This window comes from Camelus dromedarius, chromosome 11 (assembly GCF_036321535.1).
Source record: "Camelus dromedarius isolate mCamDro1 chromosome 11, mCamDro1.pat, whole genome shotgun sequence".
Classification (NCBI taxonomy): Eukaryota; Metazoa; Chordata; class Mammalia; order Artiodactyla; family Camelidae; genus Camelus; species Camelus dromedarius.
The window spans coordinates 22,365,986-22,378,806 of NC_087446.1; the positions used below are offsets into that span (position 1 = coordinate 22,365,986).

The window sequence follows — 12,821 nt, forward strand, 5'->3', positions numbered from 1 at the left end:
TCACCTGAAAAAAATGAATTTTTAACGGGAGACCGAGAGCATGATATAAACAGAAGATTTTGCTGGTGAAGTAAAAAGGTAGTAAAATATAGTGCACCCCTGAGAATCGGAAGCAGGCTGAATGCAAGAGAGGAAAAGTGGCACCTCTCCTTTGTTTTTCCTGTTCTCATATCCTGGCTTAGGGGGCGTTTTCGTGATTGATTATTGATGGCTTCCGTTCTTTGAGTGCTCAGGCTGACTGACAGCCCACGTTCCTTGTGCTCAGGCATGCCCATCTCTTTTACACAAGTTTTTTGCCCATGACATGCATAGAGAAACCTGCGGGCAGGGGCTCAAACTGCAATGTTCATTACAATGAGCATTGCTCAGGTAAGCTGGGTCCTTCTCTCTACTGTGCAGCCACAGTGTTAGATCCTAGCTGGCTTCTTTGCTGGCCCTCATTTAGAGAAAGTAAAAGTTTCCGGAGCCCCTTATCCTGAGTGCAGGTGTACGGTTATTTTTGGGGTTGCCCCCTCCCCCTTCTTCTCCCCTTGCCCAGGTGCTTATTTCTATCTGACTGCCTAACAATACCATTTTTAAATTTTTAATTTTAGTAACAATAAAATTTGCAAATGAATTGGGGGAATAATTGGCAATATTATGAAAACTTTTTCTCTTTCCTCTCAACTAGCCTTAATGTTATTAGCTAATTCAGATAATCCCTGGCTTATAAAGCTTAACTCTTTGTTGGTGTTTGACTACTGGATTTTTGCTGTTCATCAGACAAAAGACTTCCCCACCTTATGCACCATATTGCCTCAGCACAGAGTTATTTTTCATATCCCTTATCTTGCAACCGTATCCATTCGGCTACATTTATACAAATACTTGTAAATGCCTTCTACCGCAGAATTTGATTTTGATTGATGGAGACCCAGTCTCAAACCTAGCAAGAGTGTGCTGCTAAGGGAACCAGAAAATGAGACAGATGTTTAAAAACATGCATATTCTGTTTCACCTTTTAACTCTAACTGGAGATAATAAATGAACACCAACAAAGTAGCCCATGTACCAGAATTTTGCTCTTGAATTTGGTACATTGACTAGGATTTTTTTTTCCAATTAATAATGGACGATAATTTTTGAATCTGTAAATACCTGCTATGTATAATTTGTAAGGTGATAAAGTTAGTTTACATCATCACTTGCTATGCAGAAGTCTATGCCAAACCATATTAAAGGTTTAATCAGTTTAGGAATTTCTTATCTAAAGGGTCTGTTTGCCCTTTCTCCATAATTGTCTTCAATAGAGTGAACTTGATTAATGGGCTGTTTCATTTTTTAGGAGAAAGCTAACATTTTCCCTTTCCCAGCAATGCTAGCAAATTACTTGATTAATATCAAAAAAGCTCTCATTCACACATAACCTTTGAATAAATAAGTTGTGATACTGTTGGCAACATGCTAAGAGGTATTCCTGTAAGTAGGCTATAAAGGAAATTGCCTTTGTAATTAAATATATAAAGAGGCTATTTTTTGCCTGCTACAAATCTTTCCTTTTTCTTTTCTCTTATAAATGGGGAATGGATAATGAGATTGCCAAAGCAGAATGCAGAATATCTTTTTCTAGGCTGGGTTCTATTTGCATTTTCCTCACCACTGGAAGCCAGGAAGAAAACTGTGAAACATTTATAAAACTTACATAGAGTTTCTAATTCATAATTTTTAGAGCTCTTTAGCTTTCTCTTAAAGTGTGGCCATAGGAAGTAATCAATCCCATGTTGGTTGAAAGATAGGTACCCCTCCGAGAAACTTTCCTGATATTAATTACTTAAAAACCAGAGTCTGGATAACAGCTGCTTGAATGGGGCTGAGCGGAGGCCTTTATGAATAAGAAAGAAGTCGACACTAAAGTGGAGACAACAGAAAGGAAGCATCATACACTAAATAGTTTACGCATGTCCTAGTTCATATAGAAGATTAAACCTGCCCTCTGTTGCTGCATTGTTAGTTGCCTGTTCAGTAGCTGTTTCTCCTTTGGAGTCAGCTATCAGCACGCCAGCTTTGTCGTAGCTTTCTGCCCAGGTCCAGTTGATGGATTGTCATTGGCCCAAGCCAGAGGTCGGCAAACTATGGTCGCCTGGGCCAAATCGGACCCACCATCTGTTTTTATACAGCCTGTGAGCTCAGATTGTTTTGTACATTTTTGAATGGTTGTAAAAAATCAAAAGAATAGTATTTCATAATATGTGAGCGTTATGTCAAATTTCCGTGTCCATAAATAAAGTGCCGTTGGAACACAGCAGCATTCGGTCGTTTATGTGTTGTCTATGGCGGCTGGGATGGCAGGGCTGAGCGATTACAGCAGGGACTGTGTGGCCTGCAAACCCTAAAATATTTACTCTCTGGCCTGTTACAGAGTGAGTTTGCCGACCCCTCATCTAAGCGAATTGTGATAGTCCTGTCTCTTGCTTTTCCAGGCTCCCGTCCAGCTGGCTGTGCCATGTGACAATGAGATGCAAGCAGAGGTCTGCCGGGGGAATTCTGGAAAGGCTTTGCTTTCTTCATAGAAGGCTGGCATCTTAACTCCCCCTTCAGGTCTTGAGTATGAAAGTCAAATCTGGGTGTGAGAACAGCCATCTTGCCACCATAGGGTGATGAACATAAATGTAGTAAAAGCCGACACCCAAGAGGAAAGGAAATGACTTGAATTCCTGATAAAAATGTCGACCCAAGGCCAACACCTGCTTATTGCCAGACTTCCTACTATGTGAGAAAAATTATCCCTGTCTGTAGGGCAGTCTTCCTGGGATGTGGTCACCAGCACACCAGTGCCTTCCTTACTGACGTGCCCTCTTTCTTTCCTTTAGGCCAAGAACCTATTTGGTCTCAGTCGTATAAGAAGAATTGTGGGGGCCAGGGAACCCTTCCTGGTATTCGTTCAGTAAGCAGTAAGTCGGTAGCCGTCTCATCTCTCTGCAGGTAAAGTCATACTTGAGTTTGCTCATCCTGCCAGACTAGTGTCTCCAGCCGCATCATTTTGATATTTGGGCAAATGGTGGAAAACAATTTATTTCTCTTTGTTACAACAAATAGCTCACAGCAGAAGGTCATCTACATTGTTGTTGGTAGTGGTACTCCACTCCCCTCCAGACCCCCCTCACCGCAAGTTAGGTGTTCCACCTGCTGTTCTCCTATAATGTTTAGGTTAGAATGTTATTCCACTTATGACACCATATTATGTGTCTTATGTCTCAGCTCCAAATGCTTATGAACAACATCATGACTTACGCATCTCTGTCATCCTAGCACAGTGCCTCATACATTGTAGGTCATGAAGGGATGAAGGGAAGGAAAGTAGGCAGCACAGTTGTCAGATGAAAGAACGCAACGTGGAATACAACAAATGTATTCTTTAATTATCAGATAGTCACTGAGTCCCTATTATTTTACTTTTTCTGGGTGATGGGGATAAAGCGATGAATAAAAGTAGCATCATTATAAAAGCTAGCATTTATTGAGTAGCTACAAAATGCCAGATCCTGTTCTAAGTACTTTACAAGTATTGATTTATTTAATGTTAACAATAATCTAGGTGAAAAACCTGTGGCACAGAGAGGTTAAGTTACTTGCCCCCAATCACAAAAAAGAGAAAAGAAGACACTAATGAACTCATCTATGAAACAGAAGCAGACTTGCAGACACAGTAAACAATCTTACGGTTACTGCGGGGAAAGGTAAACCTGGGAGTTCTGAGATTTGCAAATATTAGCTACTATATACAAAAATAGATAAAAAAACAAATTTCTTCTGTATAGCACAGGGAACTATATTCAATACCTTGTAACAACCTTTAATGAAAAAGAATATGAAACTGAATATATGTATATAAATGTAGGACTGGGACATTATGCTCCACACCAGAAATTGATACATTGTAACTGACTATACTTCAATTAAAAAAAGTCTTTGTGTTAGGACCGGGCTTCATACCCAGTAGATCTAGTTCCAGGATACTGCTTCTCCACTTACTACTGTACTTTTAAGCTGCTTCTCTGACGTATTAGATGCAGGGAATACAGTATGAAGAAAACCACTGCCCTCCATTAAGGAATTCCAGAGCAGAATAATATAAGATACACTTTGTATGATGAAAATCTAGGTCCAGGCTGCTGGGTTTCAAGTCCTAGCTGTGGTATGTATTTGAGTATATTAATTAAACTCTCTGTGCCTCAGTTTACTTATTAGTAAATTGGATCATAATAGTATCTAACTCACAGGTTTGTTGTAGGGATTGAATGAATTAATACATGTAAAGTACTTAAAACAGTGCCCGGCATTTTTTAAGTGTAAGACGAGGGTTGGATGTTATTATTATTGCTGTAGTGGATAGTTTTGTAATGATTACACTGTAATAATAATAACAGCTATGACTATTATCCTTATGCTCAGGGGACATGTAGTCAGACCATAAATGATCTCACAAATAACTGTATAATGACAAGTAGTGATTAAGTGTTGAGCAGGCATATTAGGGTTCTCCAGAGAAACAGAGCTAGAATGGGTAGGATACATTGGCTCACGAGAAGAATTGGCCCACAAGCTTATGGAAGCTGAGATGTCTCAAGATCTGCTGGAGACCCAGGAAAGCTGATGCTCTAGTTCCAGCCCAAGTCTGAGTTCAAGTCCAAAAACCAGAAGTGTGAAAGATGTAAGTTCCAATCTGAATCCAAGTCTGAGTCTGAAGGCAGGAGAAAAACTTTATTAGCTGCGAACTGAGTTCCTTGATAAGAAGAAATGCAAAGCATGATAGTAGATACGGCGTTCTGTAAGTTCATGGAGGGTGGTTTTGGCAGAAGTGTTGCAGGGAAGGTAAATCCATATCCAAAGTAAGTGTCTTTTCCAGTAAGAAAAAAAACTCTGCCCCTTCTGGGATGCAAGCCATCCCATGTGGTCAACCTGTCTCCAAGGTAGCTGGCTGATCACCCTGGGGAACAGTGCCATCAGGGGGATCTCAGTGTTGGTCTTTGCTGCTGACAGACTGGACTCTCAGCAGGGCCTTACCCAGGTTGGCTTTGGTGAGTGGAAGTCCATGTTGCTGATCCCGTGCATAAAAAATTATTCTTGCCACCATGGCCACTTTGTTCAGGAGCCTGCTGGGTGATGACAGATGACAGGGGTGGCTGGGGAAAGAGGTTGACTGGTATCCACAGAACAGAACAGGTCATTTTTCCCTCTTAATTATCAAAATGCTCCTTTGCTAAGTCACCCTTTACTGAGCTTCACATGGGACACAAAAATCTTCACTTTTTTGGGCCCACTCAGGTCTATCCACATACCTCTCCCCCAAACGTCCTTGTTATCAATTTTTTTCATCATGTCCCTTCCTGTCCAAACCATTGGCCACAATCCATGAATTAGTATATAACTGCACATCTGACCAATTCTCCTTCCAAGCCAAGAGCGCATCCAGGTGCACTGCCTGAAGTCCTGCCCACGGGAGGAGTCCCCTTCACCGCTGTCCCTCAAGGATGTCCCGGAGAGGGACAGTGGTGCCACCACTTCGCGAGGTGCCTGCATATCGTGCAGAACCATCTATAAACCAGGCTCAAGTCTTTTCTTTCTCTGGCAGCTGATCATTGGGAACTCCCCGTGAGGCCATGGATGCAGGCTAGGAGAGAAGGCGGCGGTGTAGCAGGAATGAACATCGGGGAGGTAAGATAAACGATGCAGTGTCCTTCCACTCCTTTTCCCCCATGAATTCAAGATGATCCCTGGTGCCGTGTGATCAAGTGGTTAGCTATGTCTGTTGTCCCCATGTCAAAGTTACTGTTCACATCAAGACTTTTATTTCCCTGTATGGCTACATTCTTTACCCTCTGACCTCCTGAGTTTGTTAAAAATTGAGTTTTTCCTTGTGCTAATGTTTGCTGCTGTGAGGAGACCATGTGATGGTGGAGAGACATGGATAAAATCATCACTGCCTCGGGGAAACAGGTCTAATGAAGGGGGAAGAGCAGTCTTGGCATGAATAGTTCTCCATCTGGCAGAGAGCAGAATTTTGAGACCTGGGGGGTAGGCCTGGAACCAGGAGACAAATGGATCCTGAAGGAGAAGGGAGCAGAAGGCGCTGAGAGTGAGCTTCAGCCAGAGCCTAGGAAAGCCGGGAAAATCCAAGCCCAGAGAGCCAGCCTTGCTCAGCTATCAAGTCCCAGTCCTGGAGGTAGAATCAAAAGCCAGGGTTAAAGCTCTAAATCAGAACTGGGATACAGCCGAGCTATGGGTAGATATGCTGGAGCAAATCAAGGTGACTGACACACTTGCTGTAAAAGTTCCCGGAGAATTCCTGGTTACTTCTGTGGGCCCCAGCCTGGCTGTACTTCTCCAGGTATGCAGTGGACTGCGCTACTTTACTATACAGAGTAGAATAAAATACAGGGTAGAGAGGGCAAGAAGTACCACCTGATGTTCCAAATATCACACTTTTTATAGCCCTAAACTGTTTCATTTGATTGTGCATTTTTCATTTCTCTATAGAACTGTTTATACTTTCATTCATTCATTCCTTACCTAGCTCATAAAGAATGGAGGAGGTTTAAAAGGCCCCACATAATGAAAAGAAACAATACAATGGAATTAGAAGTAGAGAATTATGAAAAAGAAAATGTGAATAAAAGTGGAAAACTGAGACAAAGTAAAAAGACTGGGGACCATGTTTGTGTTTAATTCCTCAATATTAAGTGAAAACCCTCAAGAAAATATGATGGATGCCCATCTCATAATATCTTTTTTCTTTTTTTATTGAAGTATGGTTGATTTACAACATTGTATTAATTTCTGGTGTACAGCATAGTGTTTCAGTTATATATATATATTTTTTTCATACTCTTTTTCATTACAGACCATTACAAGATCTTGGATATAGGTCCCTGTGCTATACAGAAGGACTTTATTGTTTATCTTTTTTATATATAGTAGTTAGTATCTGCAAACCCCAAACTCCTAGTTTTTCTCTCCACACCCCTTTTCCTCACTCATAACCATAAGTTTGTTTTCTATGTCTGTGAGTCTGTTTCTGTTTTGTAAGTAAGTTCATTTGTGTCAGTTTTTTAGATTCCACATAAAAGTAATATCATATAGTTTTTTCCTTTCTCTTTCTGGCTTACTTAGTATGATGACCTCCAGTTTCAACCATGTTGCTGCAAGTGGAGTTATTTTATTCTTTTTTATGGCTGAGTAGTATTCCACTGTATATATATACCACAACTTTATCCAGTCATCTGTCGATGGGCATTTAGGTTGCTTCCATGTCTTGGCTATTGTAAATAATGGTGCTATGAACATAGGGGCACATGTATCTTTTTGAATTAGAGTTTCCTCTGGATATATGCCCAGGAGTGGGATTACTGGATCATAGCATAAGTCTGTTTTTAGTTTTTTAAGGAAAACTCCGTATTGTTTTCTATAATGGCTGCACCAAGCTCCATTCCCACCAACAGTGTGGGGGAGTTCCCTTTTCTCCAGCATATATTGTTTGTGGACTTTTTAACACCCATCTAATAATATCTTAATGGGTAATATGGTCAAAAGGAAGACTAAATCAGGTGTTCAGGAGCTGAGATGTCTCATTCCACCTCTGTCACCCTCTTCAAACCAATTAAGAGCCCTTGATGTGTGTTTCCTCTTACATAAATAAAGCAACACATCATTGCTTAGTAAAAAGAGCCAAAGTTAAGAATCAGCAATTTCTAGATCTTTCTCTGCCTCTTGACCTTGAAAAATTTATTCAACTTTTCAGATCCTCAGTTTTTCATCTGTTAAATGGTGATCAGGTGGAATTTAAACAGTACACATGGTACATTTAGTAGAACATGTCATGACATTTGAAAATGTTCTATAATGGTAGCTGTTTAAAAATAAGGTATTGAAGCAAGTGATCTTCAAGGTCTCATATAGTTCAAAATTCAGATTCTTTGAATTGACTCTATCATATGAAATTTTAATAACCATTACTCTTTTATCAGTGTTTGCTAGAAGAATTTACCTCTGAATCACACAACTGATTGTATTCCTGGCATAACCACTAGGAAACTCAAGTAAAAGAAATGCAAAGTGACAGCAAAACTTTGTCTGTAAAAACTTGCAAATCCTTATAAAAGAATGGGCTGCAGATGGGAAGCTTTGCCTTGGTTTCAAATGAAGCTCAGTTTGAGACAAAAACTTATAAACCCAAATACTATGGTGTAAAGGAAAAGAACATAAGAGGTCTCTCGTGCTTTCTCCCATCCTCTGTTTTGTAGAATACAGTAATAATCCTAATAAAGAATTAATTGGAAAGCTACTTTGGATCACAAAATTATGACAAAAGGATAACTTTTCTAATGAATGTCACTGATGTTTGTGGGAAGGAAAACAGAAGACTTTTTCTAGGGGAGATACTGGTTTTGAGGGGGTGGGCTGAGAAGTATGTGTTTAGAGAGAAGGAGTCTGCAGTGAATGATCCTGACAGCTTCTTGTCTGCTACTTAAAGAATAGAAAGAAGAATTGAGGATGGTATAAGGACAGGATACACCATGTCTTAAGACCTGCTAAGTGATCAAAACTGTGGCAGAAGCTTCATTTATTTTTAAATTGAGGTTTAGTCAGTTTAAAATGCTGTGCCAATCTGTGATGTACAGCAAAATTTCTCAGTCATGCATGATTATACATATATTCATTTTCATATTCTTTCATACCATAAGCTACTACAAGATACTGAATATATTTCCCTGTGCTATACAGTATAAACTTGTTTATCTATTTTATATATGCCAGTCAGTAGCTGCAAATCTCAAACTCCCAGTTTATCCCTTCCCACCCACATTCCCCTTGGTAACCACAAGTCTATATTCAATGTCCTTGAGTCTGTTTCTGTTTTATATATAAGTTCACTTGTCCTTTCTTGTTTTCCTTAGATTCCACATATGAGTGATACCATATGGTATTTTTCTTTCTCTTTCTGGCTTACTTCACTTAGAATGACATTCTCCAGGGCCATCCATGTTGCTGCAAGTGGCATTATTTTATCATTTTTATGGCTGAGTAGTATTCCATTGTATAAGTATACCACAACTTCTTTGTCTAGTCATCTGTTGATGGGCATTTAGGTTATTTCCATAAATAAAATTTAAAAAAATCAAATTGAGACAAATTTTTTAAAAATTAATAAAAATGTTTTGAAAGAAAATGATAAAAGGGATTAAAAATAGAAATATAAATTTTTTTTTAATTAAACATTTAAAAAGAAAGAAAAAAGGAAACAAAAAAAAGTGAATGTGTTCTCATGGAGACTGTGTGCCTGCCCTTAATTTTGCTGAGAGGTCCTTCTTTAGTATGGATGGTTGCCAAGTCTTCCTTCCCTGCCTTTTGTCTGTTTTTTAGTTTGGGGTGTGGCCGGTGTTCTGGTGACCAGAGCCTGCCCTGGCTACTGAGTGGGGCCTCCTTTTTGTCCCGTGGTTGTCGCCGCTCCTGCCCTCACCCTGCTGCAGGAACTCCGCTCACTGGTGCCAGAGGCCCTCAGGTCGTGCTCGCAGTCTGTGCCGCCCCCCAATGCCAGTAGGCGGGCGGGTCTCGCCTCCTCCCAGCACCGCTTCTAGGCTCCGCGCTCTCACGCAAGGTAGGCGGGCGGTTCCCGCCCCCTCCCAACGCGTGTCCTGGCGGCCCGTAGGCGGGCTTGGAGAAAATGGCCGCACCAGCCCTGGCCGCTGCTCTGTGCCAGAGCTCTGCTCCTTGTTCCTTTGTCTTAGAGGTAAGAGTTCACAGAGGCAGCAGGGCTGTAAACAAATCTCAGTCCCGCCTATGAGGTTGCGAAGCCCCTGGGAGGATGTGGCGGCTGTGGCTGCGCCCCGCCTCTCTTCTCCAGAGAAGCACCATGAATAGCGTGAGGGTCTGAGGAGACAAAGGCTACGGTGCCCTTCCCCCCAGGGCACGCCAGCAGTGTTGCTTTGCGCTTTTTTTTGTATTTTATGGGGGGGCTCAGGCAGCCTGACCCCTCCCTCCCGGCCCAGTTCACGTCTTGGGCTGGGTGTCGCAGGGACCCTCTGTGCCCGTTTAACTTAGTTCTGTCGGCCAAGGGCTGCGCCGCACAGATCCGAGCCTCGCAGGCTCCGCTCCGTCCCGCTGGCCTCTCGGCTGGAGAGGGGAGACCCCCGACCGAGCGCTTGCCCTCCTTTGCCGCTGCCTCCCCGCGGCGCTGGTCCCGCACTATTTTCCTTGTTCTTCCTTCTTTTTTCCTTTTGTCTTACCAGACTGGTGGTGTAGTTTGTCTTTTGAAGAAGGCAGTGTTCTGTCAAAGTTCAGCAGGTGTTCTGAGCGAACGGGTGGGTCCGTGTATGGCCCTTCTGTGTACTCGTCGGGGAGGGTGAGCCACGAGCGCCCTCCTACTCCGCCATCTTGGCCCGTCTCTCCAGAAGCTTCCTTCTGATTTCTCACTTAACCTTTACAGTCTCCTGAAAGGGGAGTCCGGTTCTTTCTAATTTAGGAGGAGGGAACCAAGATTACAAGAATTACAAGGATTGGGTAACTGCCTGGGATTCCACCAGTAATAGGTAAGCAGATAAGCCATCATTAGAAAATGAGTTTGTCCCCGACTATAAAACGTACGCTGTTTCCCCTCTGCTAGGCAGGGAGACGGTTTCTCTCGGGAAGCCAGCTGCAAACCTATTCCAGCCAGGCTGGACTGCTATTTATCTCCAGCACAGTAGCTGCCATCTTCATGATTGGGATACAAAGCATGGAGCTGACCAAGCACAGGGCAGAGGGTACATCTGTTCCTTTATCTCCTTCAGGGGTTGCCGAGAAGGAAGCAGCGGTCGTGAAAACAGCCTGAGGCAGGGCACAAGGATGCCCGTGGACGGCATCTTACCACTCCTTTCTTGCAACTTATCTGCAGAGTGAGGAGAGGTTCCTGGTGATGATAATGTTAAAAATACCTTATATACAAACATGATTTTTATCATTCATAGAGAGCCTCCATATATATGGAATGTATACATATTATTTTATGTATGTTATTTATATATACATTACTTTGTATATATGCATAATTTAATATATAACATATATAGGTATATATAAAAGGATATAAAAATATAAATATATATAATAATGTGTGTCCATTATTCATACACATTATTATATATACCCATTATTATATTCCTCTTCATAATTTGTGGTTAGGAAGAAGATACTAAAACAGAGAAATGTGAAATCTAAAGCGCTAGCAGGTGGCAGACACGAACACAAACCCAGGTCTCCTGACTACTTTTCTATTACAGTCCCAACATTTGCTAGATGTCTGTCTGTTTTAGTATAATCTGCTGGTTTCACAGGGGAATTGCAAAGCCGACTTCCTATCTGAAATTAAGATCCTTTACTTCCTCAGAAGAAAGCTTCTATACACAAAACACAAGGCATAGTAAAGAGCTCCCCTGACTGTATCAGCCATCTATGCATACCCTTAAATACCAGCCCCCACCTTTGTTTCCTGTGGTGTCTGAGGTGAAAACCAACAGGAAGAGTTGGAGGCTGAGAGACCATAGACATTGGAAGTTCAGAAAGGTTGAATAACACATAAGAATAAGCCTTTATGAATGGCGAAATCTTGGATTAGAAATATTGCCTTTTCGAAAGAGACCCCGGGGTGGGGAGAAGGACCTTGTTACTTAGAGACAGATCGGGAGCTACAATCTCTCCCTTTTCAGATTCTTGTCTTTGAAAATAAATCATCCTGCTTAAAACAGCCCTTGGCCAATTGAAGATCCGTTGAACAAAAAACAGATGACACTCTGAGTAGGTAGAAGATTCTGAGAATTTTTTTAGATGAAGTCTCTCTGTTTCATGCTAATTATATTTGACCACCGATATCCTGAGAGCAGTGCAAGGTATTCATGGGAAGTGGAATTTACACGTACCAGCAGTTTGGCGTAAGAAATAATTTCTATCCACCTTGCGTTTGCTGACAACAGATGAGAAACAGTGCTGTGCAAATATAATAGGAAAATCCCTATGGGGGCTCCTGAGGAAGCATGTAGCAAAATATGGGATGAGGGTACAATGATTTATTCATCTTTATTTCTTTATTGAAGAACATCAAGCCAAAAAAAAAAAAATGGAGGTCCATGCACATTCATCACAGATGATCAAAATTATAGAAATGGAGGAAAGAAAACACCTATGGTGATGGTTCTGAACTAATAGTGAGGCTGAAACATTGCTTGATCTCAGATTACTTCTTTTAAGTCAGCTTGGGAGATGACATAACCATATTTAATTCCTCTGAGAAGAACTGTTCAGTTCCGACCATCTGCCAAAGGAAGCAGCAGTGATTATAATGAACATTTACAACAGACCTGATACAAAAGGGGATGATAACTTGATGCATAAAACAAAGTCCTCGGGGGCTCCTTCAGTCTCCTAATTTGAAGATCCAAATTAGGAGAACAGATTTTTCAGCGTACTGAAACTCTAGGGGTGCTGAAAGTCAAAGTGCAACCTCATGTTTCCTTAAATCCTGACTTCCTTTTAGCAAAAATGGTCAAATTCTATCAAACTACCAACTTTCCAGATTTTCCTTTTACCACGTCTCCTCAGATCCCTGGTTTGTCTTCTTCCTGGTAGTAACATAGATTTTGTTTCTTACTTGTTTATTGTCCCTCCCTCTGTGCAAGTGAGAAAATCTTCAGCCTAGCTTCTGAGAAATGTAAGAAAATTAAAATGGTTGGTCTGGTAAGTAGCGGGAACCCTGAGAGATGTGTTATTAATGAGTCCAGCAGCTTTCCTCTTTGGTCCTTGAATGGATGGTC

At 41.4% G+C, this 12,821-nt stretch overlaps 1 long non-coding RNA gene across 1 annotated transcript in view; it reads left to right on the top strand.

The window, feature by feature from the left end:
• The first annotated feature begins 1,499 nt into the window (after positions 1-1,499).
• Positions 1,500-12,821, top strand: part of LOC135322529 (uncharacterized) — a 316,505-nt gene continuing 305,183 nt past the window's right edge. The window contains exons 1-3 of the long non-coding RNA XR_010383142.1: positions 1,500-2,749; positions 2,850-2,961; positions 5,612-5,694. This is a non-coding gene — a long non-coding RNA (uncharacterized LOC135322529). The remainder of the gene's footprint in view (positions 2,750-2,849; positions 2,962-5,611; positions 5,695-12,821) is intronic.